The following is an 11,972-nucleotide window of genomic DNA, read 5'->3' as shown; positions in this document are numbered from 1 at the left end:
TTCTTTGCTTATCAAGTGGTTACTGATCATATTGCTTTCAAGATATATGTAGGATAACTGCGGTCAAGTTGACTTCAAATTACAGAAACCTGATTCATCCTCAGCAGAGTCACCCACCCTTTCACTGACAGTCCTGTGCAAATGTTAAAGGTTTACAGCTGTGACTTCCTTGATTTAGTCTATCCATCTGGAATGCAGTCTCTGAGTTTCATACGGCCTTCAAGCATTATTTTCTTTTCTAGTGAGCCACATCCTTTCATGATGTGCCCAAAGTACAACAGTCTCAGTTTAGTCTAGAGAGAGTTCAGGCTTCATTTGCTCTTATTTGTCAACTTCACCAGACCTATATAATCCTACCAAGATCTGTTGACAAGTGAGAGAACCAGAGGTTGCTTGTTTCAAATCCTACTCCAAAATATGATCCAATAGTACTTTCAATTTTCCCTTTTTACATGGTACTATTTTACCTTGATTGCATACTCCAGTTGATTTTTTAAAAAGTATAATTCCATTTTTACATTGTTATAATAAGAATCAAACTGCAGAGAATGGCAAGAAATGTCACTATGGACAAAGCATGAGGAAGAACAGATCTGATTTTATGTTTGAAATGTATATTTTTAATTCATAATGTATTTTAATAGTTTTAATTGTTTTATGTGCTGTCTTATATTGGTTTGTATGGGCATCTAATTGTTGCCACTGTTGTAAGCCGCCCTGGGTCCCTTCGGGAGAGAAGGGCGGGATATAAATGTGAGAAATAAATAAATGTATGGCTGTAATACCAAGGCTATTCTATGAGGGGTGAGATCTAATGCTTTCCTCAGCACTATTTCCCTTCTCCAGCTGTATTTTTTTTGCCCTGTGGTATGCAAGCCGATAGTAAGAATATAAAAGAGCAAGAAATGAAGGCTACAATTTTAAATGTATTTACCTGGAATTAAATTAAATGCAATCTGAATGGGATGAAAGAGTGCAAAATTTTAGGACTACCTTTTTACTTACCAATAAAAATGACCACAATCTGTTTTTGCATGTTCCATGTTTCTGTTTAGTAACAGACTTAAACTGCATGAATGGATCTGGTTTCTGGAATTTGTGGAATGAGCTAATCTCTGCTGCCATCTCATTTGGGAGTTAAAGAGGCCAAGGTTGTTAACATCCTGGTAAATACATCACATGCTTGTTTAGGTGATTTATATACTTTGTTTACGAGAGATGACAAAACTGATGACAGGTCTCCCTGCAGAGAAATTGCCCTTGTTCTGTCCATGAACACCTGAATTCCTCATCTTTTAAATGTGTGATATCAGCTCTGTACGGTCATGCCAACTCATTCTGAATTTCGGGCAGATTATAGAAGTTAAGCATAAAAAGAGGCCTGATTAGTGTATGTTTGTGATGAATTTCTACTCTTACATTCCAGAAAGAGAATGCAATGCAGTACATTGGTGGGAGGAGCTGGTACAGCTACTGCACTCACCTATAATGGTAGAAAGAAAATATCCTTACATGGTTCATACTGCGAAATATTTGCCCTAGTCTACTTAATGAAAAGGTAAACCTAATGAAGGATGCATCTACACTGAAGAATTAAGGAAGGTCGACATCACTTTAACTGCCATAGTTCAGTGCTATGGGATTATGGGATATGTAAATTCATACTGTTTTTAGCCTTCCCTGCCAAAGAGAGCTGGTGCCCCACCAAACCACATATCCTAGGATTCCATAGCATTGAGCCATGGCAATTAAACTGTAGTCAAACTGCATTAAATCTGCAGTGTAGATAAATTTCACAACCTGGTCAATATAGATTATAGGTAAGGTCACATGCTGGGAGAAGGAGTTGCTTGTGGTGCAATGGGTTATACCCTTGTGCCGGCAGGACTGCTGACCGACAGGTCTGCAGTTTGAATCTGGAAGAGCGGGTGAGCTCCCTCTATCAGCTCCATCTCCCCATGCGGGGACATGAGAGAAGCCTCCCACAAGGATGGTAAAGCATCAAACAATCAGGCTTCCCTGGGCAATATCTTTGCAGACAGTCAATTCTCTCTCACCAGAAGTGACTTGCAGTTTCTCAAGTTGCTGCTGACATGAAAAAAATGCTGGGAGAAGGGCAACATATAAATCAGTTAATTAAAATGGCATGTATAAACTTGCCCTCAACTATGCTTGTTGGAACTTTGCTCCCATGTTTTCAAAGAATAGTCAGGTCATTTTTTCCTCACCTCACATGAATGCATTTCTCCTCTTTACCAACTGCATTTCATTACTTCCTTGCTGTGCCAATTGTAGTTTTTGCCCACTCCAACCCCAAACTGGCATAGCACTATCTTGGAACGCAGTATCACAAGTTGCTGCCCTCGTTATTTTAAGGATGAAAAGACTCCCTTCTGTATCAGCATTAACCTCTAGATTCAAATTCAACATAGATATGGGGAGTTTCAGCGGGAATAGGATTTGTACTGAAGAAAAGCAATGATAAAGGTGTGTTTGAGAGTCAAGTACTCCAAGGTCATGTCATGCAGATAACAGAGTAAGAGAATTCAAAATATACTTTATGTCTTCTCATAGTCTTTTAGAGCCAATTCCTTTCCATATCTAGCCTTTACAGTGACAGATTAAGGCTAGTTGCATGGGAAGTTGTTTACATTTGGGTGTAACTTTGGAGTGCCAAAACATTAGTCCAAGATACTATTCATTATCAAGCCTAAATGTATTGTTCACATCAGAGGGAGTGCTAACGGATATTTCAAATGTAGTGGAAATTATTTGAAAACTGGATGAATAGAAGGGATCAATTGGAAATCGCCACACATTATCAAGATCTTCATTTCAGCTGAAAGCAGGACAAAAATGCCTTAGGAGGTATTAGTTTGCTGGGTTTATTGTAACATAATGAACTGGGGCTGAACTTGGGATATGCTGAACGGGTCCTATGGTTGTTCTGACATGTTTTGCCTTTTCTATACCGATGTTTGAAATGTGTATGAGAATGTTTGGCTCTTAATTGAACCAGGCACAGAAAAGTTCAACATGTTGACAGGTTGACACAACCTGAACTCCACTTTTCAGAAAGTCATTAATGTTGACTGTCTCAGCAACTTCCGATTACTCATTATTTCTGCTTTCTCTCAACAAATATTGAGAATTTCTGAAACAGGGAATGGTAACTACCATCCCACATCTCCGGACTGCCCGAGCCTGGGGAATATGGGATGGCTATGTAAACAGTTGAGACCAGCTCTGTCTCAGAACAAGAACAAACTGCTTACATGGGCTCAAAGTCATGGTTTGCTTTGGATTCTTGGAGCAACTCACAACTTTGGTTAATGTAGTTCAAGGCTACATTAAGTGGCTCACATTAACCCAAATCATCCATCATAGAGCTGATTCACCCATCCTTCAAGATATCTGATCATTGTAGATGGTCCAAGGACATTGGGATTTTAATCCCTGCTAGGTCATAGAATCATAGAACCATAGAGTTGGAAGAGACTACATGAGCCATCCAGTCTAATCCCCTGCCATGCAGGAAAAGCACAATCAAAGTACAGTAGAGTCTCACTTATCCAACATAAACAGGCCAGCAGAACATTGGATAAGTGAATATCTTGGATAATAAGGAGGCATTAAGGAAAAGCCTATTAAACATCAAATTAGGTTATGATTTTACAAATTAAGCACCAAAAAACATGTTATACAACAAATTTGACAGAAAAAGTAGTTCAATACACAATAATGCTATATAGTAATTACTGTATTTACGAATTTAGCACCAAAATATGTATTGAAAACATTGACTACAAAAATGTGTTGGATAATCCAGAACGTTGGATAAGCGAGTGTTGGATAAGTGAGACTCTACTGTACCTCTGACATGGCCATCCAACCTCTGTTTAAAAGCTTCCAAGGAAGGAGCTTCCACTACACTCTGAGGCAGAGAGTTCCATTACTGAACAGCTCTTACAGTCAGCTCTTGCATGTTCAGGTGGAATCTCATTTCCTGTAATTTGAACCCATTGCTCCGAGTCTTAGTCTCTAGGGCAGCAGAAAACAAGCCTGCGCCCTCTTTTGCAGGTTAAACATAGCTGTTTAAGATGCTCCTCATAGGGCATGATCTCCAGACCTTTGATTTTAGTCGCCCTCCTCTGGACACCTTCCAGCTTGTCATGGCAGGCCATGAAATCCAACTGGATGACCTTGGATAAGTTGCACTCTCTCAGATTCAAAAGTCATTAATGGCAAACTTCTTCTGAATCAATCAGTCTTGGCAAAGAACTCCTATAATAGAGCCACCATGTGCTCGAGCTGATATGAAGCCACATAAGAACAACAACAATGAGATTTGAAACAGGGAAATTTAGTCTCATGAAAAGTCTGAGCCCAAGTGTGAAGATAGGGTTTTTTTTAGCATATTGGTTTAGGCTGCATTAACTGGATGTACACCAGTGCAAATCTGATACCACGCACACCAAATCATAAGATATGACTAATAATAAAAGCAATGAGATTGGCTTGATCCACAGGTTTTCATATAAAGACACTGGCACCACATGTCTGTTTTGTGCCAAAATCCAAGGGTAGGACCATTATCGTATCTCATTTGAGGGAAAGACTAATTCATGTAGAATATGATGAAAAAACATGTACCTAGAACAATGTCTAGCTGACATACCTGCTTCACAAGTTAAGACGGCAGGAGACTTGTGGTATCTTTAAGACCTATTTATTTATTTTTCCTTAAGCATTTGCTGCTTCTTGTCCGCTTCTTCATGTAGCCAAAGAAGTGGAGTAGAATCCACAGAAACCTATGCTATAAATCTTATAAGTCTTGAGACTCCTTTCTTTATATATTGAAACAAACTGAGATGGCTCTCTCTCAGAATGTTATCCTGAGAAGGAAAAGAAAACAAATCTACAAAAGTAGCCATACCAAATTGTGAGATGGCATGATTGTGAAATAAAAGCAAGTACATGATGAGAGAGGTGGCACAACGGGTTAAACCGCAGAGCTGCTGAACTTGCTGACCAAAAGATTGGCCGTTTGAATCCAGGGAGTGGGGTGAGCTCCCGCAGTTAGCCCCAGCTTCTGCCAACCTAGTAGTTCGAAAACATCCAAATGTGAGTATTGTAGATCAATAAGTATTGCTCCAGTGGGAAGTTAATGGTGCTCCATGCACATGAACTTGGAGGTGTCTATGGACAATATGGGTGCTTCGGCTTAGAAATGGAGATGAGCACCAACCCACAGAGTTAGACACAATAAGACTTAACGTTAGGAGAAAACCTTTACCTAACCTTTTTACTACGTGATAAGCACATAGAAAAATGACACATTGAACCTGTGGATAGCCTGTTCTGTCTAGATCAGATAAGAGACTATTCCGAATAAGTTTACACAGTTGCTGTCCTTGCAGACCTGCTCGTTTTTGTTAAGGATCATGGCGATATGAGATAATTCTAATATAATGGGTAATACAAGACATTGACAAATAAAACATTTAGGAGCAATGGGTTTTTAAGAAGGAATCTGATACATTGGCAGTGATAACCTATTAAAGTTCTTCACGGGTTTTCCAAAGAGAATGATTTATTTTTAAAAAGTCTGTTATGGAGGAAAACTGCAAATTTTGGAAATGTTCTTATCAAAATGTGCATCAAATGAGTTTCTCATCCACTTCTGTTGACCCCATTTGGCACCCACTCCTGGAAGATTTGCAACACTTTAAGGAATGTAGTTGGAGTTTCTATCTGGTATCAAAATAGTACAAATCCATGACTCCTTCAGCAACAGGCTTGGTTGCCATACCACTAAATCCAGATTGGTTTGATTGTGTAAACTGGTCTTTAGATACAATGTATTTTCTTTTTTCTTTTTAAACTGTGCTGTTACATAATGTGTTGGCCAATGCCATTTATTTTTATTACATTACATTATTTCGCATAAACAAGATTTCTTTTTGATCACCAGTAGGTGTCACACTCCATAAAAGATAGTGTTAAAGGGTTACCTGTACAAAACACTGCTTGCTTTTGCCCTATGAGCTGCCGTGCATGCTCAACAAATGCTGCTAACTTTTCAAAATGTGCACTGGTTTCAGTCATGACTATGACTGAATGCCATTAAATTACTTGATTTCTTGTTACAGCATACCATAGAATTGCATTAGAGGATCTTTAGATTCCTAGAGAGGTATCTACTTTAGGAATTTTCTAGGCCAGGGGTCCTCAAACTTTTTAAGCCGAGGGCCGGTCCACAATCCTTCAGACTGTTGAAGGGCCGGATTATCATTTGAAAAAAACAAACAAACAAATTCCGATGCACACTGCACATGTCTTATTCGTAGTGCAAAAACAACAACAACAACAACAGCAAGAACAATGAAAGAACAATACAATATTTAAAAATAAAAACAATTTTAACCAACATACATTTGTCAGGATTTCAATGGGAAGTGTGGTCCTGCTTCTGGCCAATGAGATAGTCAAGTTAATTAGGGTTGTTGTTGTTGTTGTTATTGTCGTTGTTGTTGTGTGCCTTCAAGTCATTTCAGACTTTGGGTGAGCCTAAGTCTAAAATTTATTTATTATTTATTTACTGCATTTATTTACTACATTTGTATCACACCCTTCTCACCCCAAAGGGGACTCAGAGTGGCTTACAAATTATATGTACATACAATATATTATATTATTAGCATAGCACAATATTAGCATTATATATTACTATATTGAACTATACCACTATACTGTAATATTATACGTAATATAGAATATATAATTAATATTATTATATGGTATTATTATTAGTGTTACATTGTATTACATTATAATATTATTAATATTATATGTATATACAATATATTATATTATAAAACTGAGGGCGGGGGCCAGGTAAATGACCTCGGAGGGCCGCATCCGGCCCCCGGGCCTTAGTTTGGGGACCCCTGTTCTAGGCCCTTCAAGCAATGCATATCGCCTGGGCATGGGTAAATGAAATCATGGATTCAAGCTCTGCAGTTATGGGGATCTTGCTGTATTTTAATTTCATGTTTAATTTAATCTGCAATCTCCTTTTTAACATTGGGTACCAGAATTGGGTACCAAGAAGTAATTCTATACCTGTGTGTGTGTGTGTGCGCGCGCGCGCGTGCCTACAATCGGCTGTTGACTTACAGAAGCCAATAATTTTAGGACTTTCTTAGGCAAGGAATATCCAGAGATGGCTTTGCTAGTTCCTCCTCCTTAAATATGGCCTTCTTCAATTGGTATTTATTGGCAGTCTCCTATCCAAGTACTAATAGCTAGTTCCTCACTGTTATCATGAATTTCAACTGTTCCTTCCTGCTATTTTGTTACTGTGCAGCGGGTGGCGCAGCAGAGCCCCTGGTGGTGCAGCAGATTAAACTGCTGAGCTGCTGAACTTGCTGACCCAAAGGTTTGAATCCGGGTAGCAGGGTGAGCTCCTGCTGTTCGCCCAAGCTTCTGCCAATCCAGCAGTTTGAAAAACATGCAAATGTGAGTAGATCAATAGGTACTGCTCCGGCAGGAAGGTAATGGTGCTCCATGCAGTCATGCCGGCCACATGACCTTGGAGGTGTCTATGGACAACACTGGCTCTTCAGCTTAGAAATGGAGATGAGCACCAACCCTCAGAGTTGGACACAATTAGACTTAATGTCAGGGGGAAATCTTTACCTTTACCTTTAGCACATGCGTGCATGTCTGTACATGTACAAAGTTTTATTTTCCCACAGAATGAAGGAGAATCAGTCTTTGCCATCTTATCAGGTCTCTTCCACTTTCTATTGCTCCAAAGATTAAATAATGGCAACAATAAACTCTACAAAAATTTCAGTGAAAGCCAGTGCAATACAGCTGGGTTAAATTTCAAGTCAGCCTTGCTGGGTGCAGCTCTCCTTATGTGGAAATCCGCTACCCAGCCCAACAAAATCCCTCACATAAAGGTTCACTCACAAGAGGAATCCGCTATTATCCATCAAACACAGATGAATTGTTCTTTACAATTGTACTTCCCGGTGCAAAGCTGCTGACCCAGTGTCCAGGAAAGCTGTCTCCAAATATAAAATGTAACAATGATCTCAAAGAGAAAAAACGCAGACAACAGAACTTCTGATTTGTCCCCAACAAGAATGAAGAGAGATACAATATTTAATGTGCATTGTGGGATAGTCTGAATTCCATTTTGCTGTTAATTTAGAAAAAGAATTATGTTTTTACTTTAATTTGCAAAGTACATAATAGAAACTGATTTGCAATAATGATATCCCAAAAGCACCCAACAGAGCCAGGTTTGCCAACTCCAATGCCATGAGTACAATTGTTTGCCCGGCACTAGTCTTTAGTGCAATTAGACCCTGCAGTAAAATCAATTAACGAGGTTTTGATTTAAAAGCATAATACTATGACACTTAATCATAACTTAGTCCTACGATAGTCATTAATTCATGTTTGACCACTCTTGTTTATTTGCAACCAGTCTGTTTTCAAATTTAATGCAAGTGTTTGCATTATTATTTTAAACTACCTTTTGCACTGCTAAACAGAGATGGTTAAATAGATCTACTCAGTGCTGGGTGTGTTATATTCAGACACAAAGAACAAATTATTCATTGTCCCATTAAGTACAACCAATGCTTCAGCCTCTTTCTCATTCTAAAACGCCCTCCTAATGTATGTTCAGTTACAAACAGCGATACAGACTCCACATTCCACAGTCAAGTTTCAACAGATAAGACTTCTAGAGACATACATCTCCTTTATCTCTGGGCTTGTGAACATATTTCAATAGGAATGGGAAATCTGTAAAACACTAGATTTCTATGGAGCCCTCATCTCCCTCAACTAATGTGCAGAGAGGTTTGTAGCATAAGATATCATGGAGTGGTTTAATGATCAGATGTAATATAGGAAATCTTATGCTACAAACAGGGCCGGCCCCACTCATGCGGCAGCTGACGCCGCCGCCTCGGGCGCAGGCCCGGGGGGGCGCCGTCAGGCTGGGCGGGAGGCGGGGCACCGCCCTGACGGTGCCCCGCCTCCCGCCCAGTGCGCCCTGGCCCGTCTGGCCTGCTAGAAAAGGCCAGACGGGCGAGCGGGAGTAGCGTGGGAGGTGGGGCCAGCTCTGACGCCGCTCCCCCCCCCCGCCCAGCGTGCCTTGGCCCTGCCTCCCACGCAGCGTGGGAGGCGGGGCCAAGGCACGCTGGGCGGGGGGGGGGGGGGAGCGGCGTCAGAGCTGGCCCCGCCTCCCACGCTACTCCCGCTCGCCCGTCTGGCCTTTTGTAGCAGGCCAGACTCAGCGGAGGTTTCTCCAGGCCGCGATTGCGGCCTGGAGGAACCTCCGCTAAGTCTGGCCTGCTACACAAGGCCAGACGGGCGAGCGGGGGTAACGTGGGAGGCGGGGCCAGCTCTGACGCCGCCCCCCCGCCCAGCGTGCCCTGGCCCCGCCTCCCACGCTGCGTGGGAGGCAGGGCCAAGGCACGCTGGGCGGGGGGGGGGAGCGGCGTCAGAGCTGGCCCCGCCTCCCACGTTACCCCCGCTCGCCCGTCTGGCCTTGTGTAGCAGGCCAGACTGAGTCTGGCCTGCTACAAAAGGCCAGACGGGCGAGCGGGGGTAGCGTGGGAGGCGGGGCCAACTCTGGCCCCGCCCCCCCGCCCAGCGTGCCCTGGCCCCGCCTCCCACGCTGCGTGGGAGGCGGGGCCAGGGCACCGGGGGCGGGGCCAACTCTGGCCCCGCCCCCTCACTATTCGCCCTGGCCCCGCCTCCCACGCAGCGTGGGAGGCGGGGCCAGGGCACGCTGGGCGGGGCCAGGGCGCCGGTGGCGGGGGCGCTTTTCAGCACCCCCGCTTTACATAAAAAAATATCTCCGGCCGGCCCTGGCTACAAATATCTTTCAGTTAAGGTGCAGCAAGATCCCTTTGCATGCTGATACAGATTGACACAGCCATGAATTTGGATTAATATTCTTCAGCATCATCTAACATAGTTAATAAATAGTATGATGCTGGGAATAATCAACACCTGGAATACCAAATATCAACACCTGGATAGCGCATGGCTGCTGCAAAACACATGTGACTGCAAGTGGCAGTCTATGTATAATTTGTTCCCTATTTCCTATTCTTACTTACTTTTGGCATTTCCAATGTTTGCTTGGTTTACAAACAAATCCAAAGATTGTCTTGGAAAATACACTCCACCATAAATGAATGCTTTTCAGACATTTTTGCAATAGTTATTTATCCCCCAAATTGCTATAATTCCTTACTAAAGGATTCAGATAGATCAAAGCCCAAAACAAAAGAGGTGAAAATATTGATCCCAGTTACGAAGGGCTCAGCCTGAATATTGTAAATCTAAGAAATATACTGTGACATAAGCTGTAAGTACTATGATAGGATGGGTGTAGAAAATGGGATAAGAAGGTATGGTGTAGTTTTAAGCAATATTTGATTTGTTTTTAATTATTTCCTTCAATTTAAACCACTGGGAAGGAATTTAGGGGGTCATTGTTGGGCCTGTTTGAGGCACGTGCAGATTTAGGATTATGAAGATCCATGTCCTTGATCAAATGCCCTATTCTGGCCCTGAGCACCCATGAAGCAGGTTACATCCAGCCTTCACAAGTCATCTCGGGAAGTTTTGGATTGATTCCTTAGAGACCACCATGAAGAAAAAAGAACGCCTTATGTATACCATCTTAAGTTCCTTATATATTTGCCCCTCCACATTTGTGGATTTCACTGTTGTGGATTTAATTATTTGCAGATTAATAAGTTCTCTCTCGGAATCTCTAGATTCTCCAGTGTTACTCTATGGTCAACTTCTACTGTAGAGTTGCACTGAAAGACCTAGCGTAGGCATGGGCAAACTTCAGCCTTCCGGGTGTTTTGGACTTCAATTCCCACAATTTCTAACAGTGGGTATGTTCTCTGTGATTTCTGGTAGCTGAAGTCCAAAACACCCGGAGGGCCAAAGTTTGCCCATGTCTGACCTAGAGAGAACAATTTTCTGGGCATTTGGGTCTTCTAGTATGATTGTAAAGATTTCTAGAGAAGAGTTCTCTTAGATAAAAATAGTGTTTTTATTCACAGTTTTTCACTTATCTGGAGGTCTTGAGTCAGCGAATATGGAGTAGCAGTGTAGTAATAGCAGTGGGGCTTATACAGTCCTTTATATGTTGGCTGCATTTCTCACAGACAATAATGAACTCTAATGAAAGTTGCAGGCTCATGTGACCCCTTTGTTTCAGAGCAAAGTTGAACCCCTGGTTCTGAACCCCAAAGGTCATTTCTGTATTTCTCAAAGCCCTCTGCATTTTAAAATGTGTTCAACTTATTTCCCCCCAAGGGCTCAGGTGCATTTTTCTCTTTCGATTCTCACCAGGCCAGTTTAGTTTCAAGGGATGCCCTCATTTTATAAACAGGATAGGAACAGAAAATAATTTTTGTTTTCTTCCTGTAGTTAAAAAGATCTAAATCAGGGGTCCTCAAACTTTTTAAGCAAAGGGCCGGTTTACAATCCTTCAGACTGTTGAGGGGCCGAATTATCACTTGGAAAAAAACAACGAACCAATTCCTATGCACACTGCACATGTCTTATTTGTAGTGCAAAATAACAACAACAATGAGAGAGCAATACAATATTTAAAAATGAAAACTATCTTAACCAACATAAACCTATCAGGATTTCAATGGAAAGTATGGGCCTGCTACTGGCCAATGAGATAGTCAAGTTAATGAGGATTGTTGTTTGTTGTTGTTGTGTGCTTTCAAGTCATTTCAGAATTTGGGTGAGCCTAAGTCTAAAATTAATTATTTATTTACTTACTACATTTATTTACTACATTTATATCCCACCCCTCTTACCCTGAAGGGGACTCAGAGCAGCTGTATATTATATTATTAGCATAGCACAATATTAGCATTATACATTACTATATTGAACTA

The sequence above is a fragment of the Anolis carolinensis genome, chromosome 5 (genome assembly GCF_035594765.1).
Source record: "Anolis carolinensis isolate JA03-04 chromosome 5, rAnoCar3.1.pri, whole genome shotgun sequence".
Classification (NCBI taxonomy): Eukaryota; Metazoa; Chordata; class Lepidosauria; order Squamata; family Dactyloidae; genus Anolis; species Anolis carolinensis.
This window is presented reverse-complemented; position numbering follows the sequence as displayed.